This window comes from Fukomys damarensis, unplaced genomic scaffold (genome assembly GCF_012274545.1).
Source record: "Fukomys damarensis isolate Sample0158 unplaced genomic scaffold, DMR_v1.0_HiC HiC_scaffold_39, whole genome shotgun sequence".
In the NCBI taxonomy this organism is placed as follows: domain Eukaryota; kingdom Metazoa; phylum Chordata; class Mammalia; order Rodentia; family Bathyergidae; genus Fukomys; species Fukomys damarensis.
The window spans coordinates 83778511-83792281 of NW_022900951.1; the positions used below are offsets into that span (position 1 = coordinate 83778511).

At 42.7% G+C, this 13771-nt stretch overlaps 1 protein-coding gene across 1 annotated transcript in view; it reads left to right on the forward strand.

Moving 5' to 3' along the window:
- The first annotated feature begins 315 nt into the window (after positions 1 to 315).
- Positions 316 to 13771, forward strand: part of Frmpd3 (FERM and PDZ domain containing 3) — a 145083-nt gene continuing 131627 nt past the window's right edge. Inside the window, exon 1 of the mRNA XM_033760362.1 lies at positions 316 to 336. The gene's annotated coding sequence lies outside the window, so the exon portion shown is untranslated. The remainder of the gene's footprint in view (positions 337 to 13771) is intronic.

A 13771-nucleotide genomic window follows, 5' to 3' on the forward strand; every position in this document is an offset into this window, starting at 1 on the left:
GCTGCATCTGGAGATATCCTCCCCTCTCCCTTGCCAACACCCATCACCCACCACAGTTGTCTACAAGCATAGGCTGAAGGCCACCAGGAAGAGAATGACTGGAGTAGGGGGAGAGAGCCCCAGGCTCCTGGCTCTGACCGTCTTCCACATCAGAGTCATCCTGCAGTGGCCAGGTTCTAGGCCTGAAGCCAGCAAGTGACCCCATAAGAACAACCTAGCAATGTTGTTGGGACTGTGGGGCTATGTACAGCACCATGGAGCTTCTACTCTCTTAAGGGAGAAGACTGGGGACCCATTTTGAATCAGGCAAGGGACCTGTTCCTCTGGTAAGTCCTGGTAAGTGCTGCAGTTCAAGGGTCTTGAGAAATGAGCTGTTTGGCTAGGCTGGGGGATTTTGCCACCAGTGACATTCTTAGGAAGCAATAGTAGGTTAAAAATATACAAGAACGCTTTGGAATTGCTGATGACAGCCACAGGCTAGGCAAGGCACTAGGGGTGGAGATGGGGATGGGGTGAGGCAGCTAAGTCCTGAAGGAGAGGTGGAGGTATAGGTGAAAGAGAAGAAGCATTTGGCCAGCACTGCCCTACCGCAATAATCCCATTCCAGCCCTCGGAGAGAGCATGGGTGGATGTAGAACCATAGACGCACTCTCTCCCCACAACTCTGTGTAAATGACTGGGCTCCGTGGTCAGCCTTGGCAAGGTGCCCAGAGGAAGTAGCAATAATGAAAGAAAGGAATGATCTCTGATCTTTTGGGGGCCTCCAGCCAGCTAAAGCCATAAACACACACACACACACACACACACACACACACACACACACATATGTGGTCTGGTTTTCCATAAAAGTAAAGGATATTAAGATAAATCACCTTAGACCAAATGATCGGTTTATTTTCAAGCCTCTTGTAGATATTGCATGCTGGAAATAGCTTTTAATTAGATATTTTCAGGGTTTCAGGATGTACTGCCCATGTATAGCTTGGCTCACATAGGTCCTAGCAATCACTTCTAGCGGGACTGGGTGATCCCTGATCCTGGGTGAGGACACTGACCTTGGACAGGTCCCTGGGAGAAAGCCACACCCAAGTCAGTTTCAGTTTGAGGGGCAGACTTAAAGCCATTAGAATTCGCAGCAGAAAACTCAAATCTGGCTCTTCTTTCAAGGACTTCTATTTTCCTCCTTACCATAAATTCAGAAAGGAAAATGTCCTCTTGCGTTTCTGCAGCCAAAATGAAATGCTCTCAAATTGAGCTGGACCTTTCAGTCTACTGAGAAATCTGAAGGCCAGGATCAAGGTGGTAGTGTAGGGAGCAAGTGGGGAGAAACACTCCATCTTTCCTCCTTTTCACTTCTCCCTCAGCTGAATTGCTTTTTAAAAAATAAAAGACAGCAATCTTGGGGTTCTGTATTGTTTTCCACCCATGATAGGCAGCACTCCCTTTTTTGAGATAAGAAACACCAATCATACAATGGAACATTAACAGCCAGCCCAATGGCATACTAGCACCTACTCCTTTGTAGTTAGAAAATGAGCCTAGAAACTGGGGTATATGTGTGACATAGAGGTGGTGAAAGGGGAGACAGAGAAAGGAGGGGCTATCTGTATATATGCAGGAGCCTGTTTGTATGTTTGTGCTAATGATCATGAGCCTGAGCAGGTGTGTGCACATCAGCAGGTTGCTTGGAACATGTGCCATAGCTATAGACCTCTCTCCGAGCCTCAGCCTCACTCTGACATTAGCCACTCTATCCACTCTTAGATCATGAAAGAGCTCTCTTCCTGGTCATACTATATGGGTCTTTCCACCTTGGTAATCCCCCCCCTCCGCCCGGCCACTTTTCCTTTTTTTTTTTTCCCCTTTCTTGCTGCTTCCTCCTTCTACCCCTGAAATCTGGGTTTTCTCCAAATCTTCCTGCTTCCTCCTTTCTTTATTGGCAAGGACGCACAGCTGTCAGGGATTTCCCCTAGCACCTCACTACCTGCCTTTCCCACTTTTCTAGCCCAAATTTAACCCTGCTCCTCAAGTTCAGTCCTGTTTCTAGCTACCAGCTGAGCATTTCCCCTTGGATGGTGTGTGCCATCATCTATCTAATTCTCTCTCAAAAACAACTTGCTCTTCTGACCTTGCTGTTACCACAAGCCTTCTAGTCTCCCAGGCTAGAAACCAGAACCACTTTTGACCACTCCAGTCCTCTCTGCCCCCTACCACTACTTCATGTCCACACTGCACTTGTCTTTCCTTTCCAGCCTGACAGATTAACATTCCAAAGCACCCTTTGTTTATGACACTTCTGATCAGCATTTTTAGAGGGTGATAGCTGATTGGCTGTGGGATAAAATTTTACCTTCTTCGCCTGTCTTTGAGTTCTTCTTTGAGTGGCCTAATCTTATTTATTCTCCCAACCTCCTTTCTTACTCCTTGTTCACGTCACTGATTCTCACATATTAATGTGTCATAAAATCACTTGAGGGAACTTGTTATACTGCGGTTGCCTGGGACTTACCTCCTGAGCTTCTGATTCAGTAGGGATAGGAGCTAGAATCCAGGAATATGAATTTAACAAGCTCCCCCAAATGGTTCTGATGCACTTGGCATACTTGAAAGACACAATTCCACATGTACTCTCAACTCCAGCCATGTTTCTTTCCTCGGAGTCTCCTAAATATGCCTTTTCTACATTATTTACATCTATGTTTTCATTTATGCTGTTCCACTCACTAGGAATGTCCTCGCCTCTCTGCCTATGCTCCTGTCCTATACATATGCCACTATACCTCTCCTTTAACTCTATATTCACGCTCACTTTCTCTCTGAAGTCTTCTGTCCTTATTCTAAACTGAAGTGATCCCTCTCCCCTTCCTCTCTCCCTCCCTGCCTCCCTCCCCTGAATTCCTCTGGTACTTATGTCTCTAAAATAAATTTCACAGGTACATTATTGAGAAACACCATAGTATTTCTTAATCCTTAAGGTATATGTTCTTCGTGTGCAAATATAATTTCCTATATGTGCCCGGTGTTTTTTGTGTTTTTTAAAATCTCTGTAGCACACAATGTCTTATACACAGTAGATGTTCAATAAACATTTGTGGAGTTGCATTGAATATTTGTTGATTCATATGAGTTAGGTATTCTATTACCTCCCCCTGAACATTAGCTAATAAGCATTTATTGAGCATCTATTACATGCACAGCACTGTGCTAGTTGCTGTGAAAAAACTAAAGACAAAGGAGGCTCCTTTGTTTTCATTCTTCATCACCTATGCATTTACAGTGCCTAGTTCATAGAAAGAAAACACACTTTATAGATATTTATTGAATGAATAGATGAATCAATGCATAAGTGAAGGAATGAAATTCAAACAGAAATAACTTAAGCAAGGACATGGGGCAACTGTGTCATAGAGAAATAAGATAGGTATGGAAATCAGGACTAGGAAGGTAGACTGCAGTGTAATGAATGACTATTTCTCTCCCTCTTTCTTTCTTTCTTCTTTTTTGTTTCATCTTTACAGTGCTAGGGATTGAATCCAGGGACTTCACATTGAGCTGTATCCTTACCTGACACACATACATACAAGGTCTTTCTAAATTACTAAATTGTACAGGCTGGGCTCTAACTTGATATCTTCCTGCCTCAGTGTCCCAGAGTGCTAGGATTACAGACATGTATCACCACACTGGCTTGTTTTATTTATGAACATTTTTTACCTCAAAAAATAGAAAAAATGATATATTAATACCCATATACCCATTATCTGCATGAAGTAATTATCAAGACTTTGCCATAATCGCTTTGTTTGTCCTTTTTTCTTGGCTGATGTATTTGAAAAGAGATTCTAAGCATCAATCATGTCATTTCATCCCTAATACTTTATGCCTTTAAAAAAAATGGACATTTTCTCACATAACCACAGTGACATTAACATATCTAACAAAAGTAACAATCTTTTTGTGTTATCCACTACATAGTCTTTAATCAAACATTTTCAATTATCTCAAAACGTGACATCCTCAATTATTTCAAAATGTATTTTACAGTTAGCTTGTTTCAACCCAAATACAAAAAATGTCCCACACATTGCAACATTTGGCTCTTCCTTCTTTTAAGGTCTTTTCAACAGCTTCCTTTCTTCAACTTATTAGAAAAATTAAGCCAGTTGTTCTGCACAATGCCCCCCTTTCTGGTTTGTCTTTTATTATTCTGGTATATCCTCTTATTGCTCTTTCTTGTTTTGCTGTTCCCTTATTTTTTATAAATGGAATTTGGCTCTGGACTTGATAAAATTCATGTTTACTTTTCTTTTTGTCCCTTTTCTTCCCTATCAAAGACTAATTAAAAAGAAGTCATTTTGGAGGCAGAAATACCAGTTATGAGGTTCTTCCAATAGCTGGATGGAAATAAAAGAAGGTAGGCAGATGGATTTGAAGGGAGAAGAAACCTGCTTTACCTACCATGAATGAATGAGGTAAGGAAAGAGGAAGAATCAAAGATGATTTCCAGGCCTTGCGTCTGTATAATAGGGAGAGTAATGATTCCTTCATATGCGAAGAACGACTTTTTAATGATAGCATCAGGAATCAGGTGGAACTTTCCCACAATAAGAAGCCATCTGCTGTTTTTTTCCCAGATAACATTATTTTTCCAGAAAATTTAACATAGCTTGATATTTGGGCCTTCTGGAAAAAAAAAATTCCAAAGGGAACTCCTTCTTTGTTTAAGAAGAAGGATATCATGTACACTACCAGACAGAGAGAAAATAATGCTGATATCACCATGAAGATCAGCCTACTGTCCCACATTGTCATAGCTATCTGAGTCATTGGGCTTAGGTGGAGACACAGAGGATGCCAGAACTTGGGATTTCTGTAGACTTCAGACCCAAGTCCTTCTTTTAAGTCCCTTGAAGTCTCTACCCTACACTCACTTCTCCATTCTGTAAGGTGCATGTGTGGACCCTGGTAGACCTGGCAACAGTGTTTCTGACAAAGTCAAAAATTGCCCAGCAGCTCCAGGATATTTATTGGGCTCCAGGACATCTCCAGAATTATTTAGTCACCTCAGTAAGAAACTGCCTAGGCTGTTGAATCATATCAGGTGGAAACTACGCTCAGCTCCATCCTATCATATCCTCATTCATAAAAACTTCTCTCCCTCTCCCTTTTTCCAGCTCATCTTTCTTCTTACTTTCTCTTCAATTCCTCCCTCCCTGCTGTCTCTTCCAGCATGCATTTATTCTCTGGAGTTAATCAAATGCTGGCCCCTGCAGCCCATTGTGTCTCAGATTGATCACTTAAGCAGCATTATTGATTGCTCAGAAAAGCTTAGGAGGTGGGAGTGTTCAGAAAGCTAGAATCTGACAGCAGATTGGCTGCAGAGGCCTCTGGGAAGCCTCTGCTGCCTGAAACATTTTTTTTAAATGGGGAGGGCACAGACAGAAGAGATCCTTAGAGGGTCTTCATTTATCTCATTCTGCTTTCATCTTGGAGTTAAGATGTGAACCAAAGTCTATCTAGCACTCCTGGCCTAGCGTATGCCCACATTATGATCGGAAGGGAAAAGCAAAGGCTCTTCTCTTTAGAAATTTATAATTTAACAAAAAATAATATTCATGTGAAGCAAGTTAAGAATAATGCAAGATGGAAAACAACTAGATGCCACATTATTTGCTCCAAACAGGAAGCACCATAAGTGTTCAGGACTTGGAGAGATTGAGAATGTAGGCTAGAACAGAGAGAAGGCTTCCCTGAAGAGGTTGAACTTGAGTTTGATTTTGTAAAAGATGTAAGATTGAAATTGTTGGATAGCAAAAGAGCAGGCTTCCAAGGGAAAGGAACAGTGCAGGAAAAAGACTAGAGGTGCAGATGGTTGAAGTATGATCAAGGAAGGCTCAAAATGGGATCTGACTAGAGGAAAAGATGGATGTAGAGGCACAGTGGGAAAACATACTTGGCTGTCTGAGGGACACCCAGATGTGGAAGGTTTTTGATGTCAGAATGGGTAGTTTGGACTTGGGGAAACTCTATAAGGCTTTAGGACAATTGCACACTGTTTTAGGATGGTCAGCCATATGTTAGGAAGCAGAATGAACTGAGATTAGGGAGTGACATGAAGCTAGCTTGTTAGGTACTACAGCAATCATAGTGATAGGTAATTAGGGTGGTGGCAGTGGGCATAAAGAGGAGGGTCAAATCCAGCAGGCATCTGTGGCATTGGCATGGCTGGTAAACCACCAGGTAGGTTGTCTTCGCTTGTTTTTGTCTGGTTCCCTCCTTCGTGAGTAGTTCCACATTCTTTGCCTCATACCCTCAGGGCCTTCAGGGGCAGATTTTCATGGAACTAAGATGACAATGAGTTTACCATCCCAAGTAGAATAGATCTGCACAGAGCTTTTCAAGGCTGCAGTCTGAAAGAGTGAGCTATGAGGAATCAGGCTGCAGAAAGAAGAGGAGGTGAGGGCTAGGGACTGAGTATTACATCCCCCCAACAGGGAGGCTACAGGCAGGGGTTGCCTGTATACCTATTTGGTTTCAAGCCCCCAAGTTCTCTGAGACCTGCTGAGAGGCAGGAGACATATTTCAACCTATCTGATAGAATCAGTTTGAAAACTCCTCTGAGTACTTGGGAATTTTCCCAGTGGAGGGCACACCTGTGCCTGGATATAATGGCAAGAGCTACCACGGCACTTTGCTGCCAGCTGGAGCCCTGGTGTTCCAGCTGGTATGGAGAACTCTGTGAGGAGTCCACAGGTAGGTGGGAGAGTCATAGTAGAGGCCTCTGCCTGCTTGCTTTTCTTCCTGCACCAGCCCCCCCCCCACTCAGTACATTGAATGTCAGCTCTGGGTTTAGGTCTATGCCAAGTCCTCCTACTCTGAGTTGGAAAAAAATGCAGATAAAGGGATGTGTGTGAGATTTTAGCCCCCTTTTATTGGCTTTTATTGTGGAACAATATGATGCCTTCTAAAGATGAGTGACTATAATGAATAAAATAATTATGTACTGCAAACATGTACTAATAAAAATTAAAATTAAAAACATAAAGATGAATGAGTAGAACAAGTTGGCCTGGGCTGTGGGCTCCTAACCACCAAGGGAGTTCTAGTCTTGGGGCCTCTATGAAATGGGCCTCTATTTGATCCTGATCAAAAATCACTGGGGAAACAGGAACAGATGGCTAGACTGGCTGATGAACACCACATCACGCACTCACAGTAACTCGCGCGCGAACACACACACACACACACACACACACACACACACACACTGCCTAGTCTGTTGACCAGTGGCCTCCAGCACTCTCCTGCTGACAGTTTCTGTTTTGATTTCTGTTTAGTCTTCTGACTGCTGATTTGAGGTAGGGGTAATGGTTGGGAGGAGGGTGTCTGAGAAATGAGCAGGTGTCCAGAATGGAAAATGCTTATGCAGGTGAGAGGGAGGGATTCAGAAGAGGGAATGCAAGTTGATGACTACTAGGGTGATTGTAATATTTACTACCCTTCTTAAGAAAAACCCATTAGAGTCAGAAAGAAGAGGGCATAGTGGCAACAACTGCTTTAGTGAACCAAGGAAGTGTCAAGATCCTTTCAGTTTGGAAATCTGCATTCACTGTTTATTTCCCAAGTATTATATTTGATCCATACATTTTTCCCTAACATAATTGTTCTCTATTGTCTCACTTTTTACCAGGAACCAAGCAAATCAGTTTCAGATGCAGGGGAAAACTGAGGCACCCAGTAGATTTTTATATGAGACTTGCTTTTGATTGTGTATCAAAAGATGGCCAAAAGTCTGAATCTTGCTTTTGTGGGCTGGGCCTCAGAAAACCAGACCATTCACAGGACTGGCGATGATTCTATGTATCACACTAGCTCTGTTACCACCATCAGTGAGATTGCAGAGAATGCAGATATGATTAATAAAGCAAGTGTTGTTCCATATTCATCTCATCACTTACAGTCTAGCAGTAATCTTTCTAAAATGTAGGGACATCACTCACTGACAGAAAAAGGAGAGGGACCTTTAAACAGACCCACCAGCCTGCTGCCGCCACATAGTTTAGAGATTGTCAACTGCAAAGTCTAAATCAGAATTGGCGGTTGGGACTGGTTATTTTTTCCCCTCAGCCCCTTTAGAGGTTTCCACTCTTAGTCTAAATATAGCTTGCCTTGCTTTGGAGTTCTGGTGATTACTGAAGATGATCAAACCTGGCCTTTAACCTGAGCTCCAGTTCCATGTCATTGTTACCTTTGAGGATATTTCCTTTTGGGAGTTTACCACCATTTTTAATTCACCACAGCTAAAACCAAACTGAGGTTCTTCTCTCCAGCCTTTCCCTTTGCACTCCTCCCCAGGCCCCTGCCCCTCTTCCTTCTATCGATGACACCATCACTTTCAGTAGCCCAAGGGTTGTTGAGCAGTCACATCCTCCTTGCTCCAGTCAGTCACTACCATGTCTTAGAGTTCATCTCTCACAGGCACCTCATGTATCCACCTCTTCCTGACCATTCTCACTACAACCATCATAACCCAAGCTCTCGTAACCTCACACCTGTTTTACTGCAGCAGGCTCCTAACTGATCTCTCTGCCTTCAGCCTCCTCCTCCCTGACAAGTGATCCTTCAATGCTGCTGCCAAAGGAATCTCCTTAAAACATGTTTCATAATACCACTCCCTGCTCAAAAGTCTATAATAGCACCCCTTTGCTTACTATATCAAAAAGAAGCTTCTCTTCCTGGGATCTTGAGGTCTGCCTTCCACAATGGCTGGGATTTGCTATTACATATACATAAATGTATAACATTCATATGTTATGCGCACACATAACTTGCTGTGGTTTGGCTATAGTGTGAGTGTGTCCCCCAAGGGTTCATGTGTTGAAAGGTAATCCCCATTGTGAGCTATTAAAAGGATAGAAACTTAGTAGTCTGACTGTGATATTCACAGGAGGGGCCTTTGGGAGGTGATTAGGATTAGCTAAGGTCATCAGAGTAGAGTCCTCATGCATACATATTGACAGCTATATAAAGAGAGAGAATGAGATCAGAAACACACATGCATATACTCCCTGTTTCTTGCCATGTGATGCATTGTGCCACCTCAAGACTGCCAGCAAGAAGGCCATCATCAGATGTGAGCACACAAACCTTCAAGACTGTGAGCTAAATAAATCTCTTCTTCATATAGTACCCTGTGTTGAGTATTCTGTTATAGCAATGAAAAATAAGCTAATACTGCATATTAATATTATTAAAAATCACTGTCTCACTTACTTCTCACCCCAGACTCTCCTATCTCCTCTCCCTACCCTACTGTACCTCACTCTGTGCTTACTCCTCTCTCTATAGTCATATTCTGCTGCTCCCCCAGCCTACAGTGGCTCCCTTTTCTCTGCCTCTGCAAATCCTTTCATCATATCTTCTACACAGCAAGCTCAAGTCTAGCCTGTGCTGTAAAGCCTTTCCTAATTATTCTAGCCTTCAATGGATGCCCCTTGTTTAAATTACACCTTTTCCCTGGCTATAAAAGTACCTTTGAGAACATAAAAATATTAGAAGAATATAGAAAATATAATTCCTCCTCCTTTTGGAATCTGAACCAATTTTTCCACCACTATTCACGACTGTCCCATATTGCTGCAACCATGTTCACCTTTCTACCCAGCTAGAGAGTGAGCTTCCTTGGTGCCTCTTTCATTCATGTACCTCCAGGACAGCCGAACACAGATTGTAGGGTCTCCACAAACATTGGTGTGCACCTGAGTGAGAGGGTGAGCTTACCTCATCCAGGTGGTAGCTGCCCCCATGGCTGAGGGGAGGAGGGCTCATGCTTCAGCAGCAGGGATTGAGGCTTTGTGCCTTATGCAGCCATGGCTCTGCAACTTCTTCGAGTGAGGGATGATGCACCTAAAGAGAAGAAAATGACATTAAGAGAAGGCTGGCAGTTCAGGGTACATAATGCCCTAGAACTCTGCTCCCTCTGATAATGTCATTCTCTTGGCATGATGTTTCTTTACTGCTTTAGGAAGCCCCCTGGCTTCAAGGCTGAGAGTTTTAATTCATTCTAGTGCCCAGCATGAGCTTTTCTTAGTATGTTGGCATTAACCCAAGAACCCACATTTGTCCCCTTTCCATAATGTTAAACAATTCTCTCATCCTGGCTGTATTGGTCAGCTTATCAACACTATAATAAAATACTGGGGGTAATTAACTTATAAAGAGAAAAGGTTCATTTGACTCATGGTTCTGGAAGTTCCAGTCCAAGATCTGGTGCTTCCATTGCTTTGAGACTCTGAAGAGGGTGGCACATTGTGATGAGAGTGTACAGAAGAACAAACCACTCCCAACATGATCTAGAAGCTGAAAAATGAGGAAGAGACCAGGGTCCCACAATTGCTTTCCAGGGCATGCTGCCAATGTCCTAAGAACCTCCCATAAGGGCCCATCTCTTTGAGGTCCACAGAACCTCCCAATACTGCTATCCTGGGGACCACACCTTTAACATATGAGCCTTTCAGGTCACTACACATATAAAACCACAGCACTGACCTTCAAGGACCATCTGCCAATTCACTTGCCTTCCCTTCTTTATCTCACGAAGGTATCTCCTATAATGTCCCTAATTAGCTCTTTCACTTCAGCTAAGCTAGACAGTATGCCATATCCTCAAAAGCTGGCATACAGAGTTAGTTGCTACCTCCTACCCCTCCCCCACTGCCTGCCTCATACACAGCCTGGCCTGATCCATCTATTGTAAATATTGTCTATGTTTCTCTCACCACTGGAGTTTGTGCCCCCCGCAACATGTCCTGCCATTGACCTCAGACTCAGTCTGCAATCTTTTGGGTATTTGTGTAACCATTTTGTTTTAAAATATTAATATGTACTTGCTATTATACTATTATATCAAAGTGTTCCCCAGCTATTTCCCATCTGAGTTCTATAAACAGCATTAGGCAGAAAGTGTACTCTGGAGCCAGCCTTACCACTTACTGTATTTCACGGTTTCAAAGACATATTTTTAACATTTCTGAAATTGAAATGCTTCTTACTATCCATAGTGCACTGTCATTTAATTGGCAACATTTTTTTCTTTCTTAGGGAAATTTGAGAAAATATTGTATCTTATAGCTGATGGTACCTTCCAGTCAATGAAATGCAGTCCTAAGTCACTTAACTTCTCTGAGGCCCAGTCTCTTTATCTGCAAAATACCTAATCAGAGAATTTTGTGGAGGATTCAAAAATAATATTTATTTAGCATTTGGTGGAGTTTCAATAAATGTTAGCCATTGTAATTTCCCAGCTCTATAAACTGTAAACCCCTCAAGGGTAGGAACAGGTTTTTTTCCTCTTCTAGCAGATGGTCTGCTATGGAGGTTGGAAAGAACTTCCCTTTCCAAAAAATATCTCCTTTACTAGAGTGCCAAACAGTCGAAATTTCAACATTAATCACTCCTTTGAGTTAAGGCATTATCTCCAGAAGACCTCTGTTAAAATGCAAATATGTCACTTGGGAAGGTAACACATTAATTCATTAGCATTCATGATCCCATTAGTGTAGATTACTTTATCAGATTAAATAGCTGTCCCTATCCAAACCCTGAAAGCCCTGGTAATGGGGACGGGTGAAATGCGATGACTTAGTTGGGAGGGGAGTGGTGGGAGGGGTTAGGCTACCGAGATCTTGAGGCCATCTCCAATCTGCTCTTGCCTTTTGGGGTTCAGTTGTCGGTAAGAATGCGATTCTGGTCTGCAATGAACTAAGAAGTGTCTCAGTGACAGAGACAGAAACACTCATGGGTAAGCAGAAATGCAAAGTCAGAAGGGATAAGGGATCTTAGAGATCATCTAGTTCTGTCTCCCTCTTGAGTATATAACTCTCTTCAGCAAGGCATTGTCCCCTAAAGTTGCCCATTACACTGCTGAACATGTCTCATTAGAACATTTTTTATATCGAGCCCAAAGCAGTCTTTTGGTAACTTCTTTCCTCCCTCTTCCTCTTGGCAGCACCTTTAAACCATCAGAATACAGCTATCACATTTTCTCAGTCTGTCTTTGGACTTTTAGTTCATTTGGGGGGCTCAAACTACCCAGATGGCTCAGTGATTCCTCTTGTGATGTGATTCCATAGCTGAGCTTCTTAACCTGAAGGGCCACAAACCCACAGAAGTTTTCTGAATCATGTTGTCTGTAGTCCCTTTGTGCCTTGCCTGCAGAGTCATAGCTATCCACAGTGGCCATGACATGAAACAGACCCAGCCGATACAACTTGTTATCATTTTTGTCACTTTCCTTAGGCAGTACTCCAATTCACAAGGCTGCAGACTGAACATGGCACTTATGGGTTTTCTGGGCAGCACAGAGCACAGTAGGCACAGTGCTTTTATTTGCAGCCTAATATTGCACATTTCTCACTTTTGGAAAGCCTCTGGCTTAGTGGATGAGAACATCTTGTTCTCAGGTAGCTGACTCTTCCAGGATTAATTCACCTTATTCAGAAGAACACCTCGGTGCCTACACTACTCAGCTCTGCTATTTTTGAAGGGACCCATCTGGTTAGGATACTCAGTTGGCTAGCAGAGTGGTGGTGTGAATGGGCATGACCCCCAAGTTCTCTCTAGTGCCCCCGTCTTTCCGATTCTGTGCACTGTAAGGAGCTGATTGGTCCATGGCAAAGGACCCATGCTCACAGCTACCCTTTCTTGAAACAGCAGGCCGAGAAAGGTTTTGAGAATGGAGTTTGAAGTGTCTGGAGAATAAGTTCACAAAAGTAAAAGTCAAATACTTTTGGAAGGAAGGACCATCTTTCAAACATGACTTTGATATGAGAAAAAGACATGTCTTGGGGAGACAAACTTTCCTTGATTCCCTCCATACTAGTCTAGGATTCCAGACACAGCACAAAAAAAGTTTAAATTAAAGGCACTTGGGGCCTATAGGATATAAATAGGCCAGTTGGTGACAGCCAACCTATATGACAACCACCTATAATGTGTGAAATGAGGCAGCAGTATCACCAGGGTCTTCTGGTCATCATCCTCCTTATGGCCTGGTGTTCGATTCAATGTAGCTGACACTGTCTTCTCTAACTGTAAGGATGCCTGACTTTCTCACCATTATGGTCACTCCCTTGGGTTTAGGTATTAAGGACTACTATGGAAATATAACTAAATTATCTCAGAGGAGAAATACTTCAAATAAAACACTAGTCCTCTAAGCTGCTCTACTAAAAAAAAAAAATCTATGGCCAAATAAGTTTGAGAAATACCTTTCTTAGATCTCAGGCTGCAAATTAGCATATTAAAGGCTCTGAGAAGTCTTGCATTAGAGAAATCTGCTAAAGTTACTTATGCTTTCTAATATACATGCATATTTAGACACAGATCCTTTTCCTCTTTAGATGCACCTTATTAACATCCATGTAGGGGCCAGGGATTTAGCTTAGTGGTGATGCACCCTGCCTTGTAAGCGCAAGGACCCAAGTTTGATCCCCTGTACCAAAAAAAAAAATTGGGTCTGGGAATTTAGCTCAGTGGATCCCCCACCTGCCTCACAAGCACTAGGACCTAAGTTTGATACCTGGTATAAAAACAAACAAACTACTAACATCCATGTAACTGCTTTGGAGAATGTAGCTTTTGGCTATGACCCACCATTTCACACTTGGATACATGAATAACTCAGTGAATCAGTCCTCAGTTCTGTAGGGCCATGGATTTGGCTCATTGGCAACAAGGCACAAGGTCCTGAGTTCAATCCCTGGAACAAAAA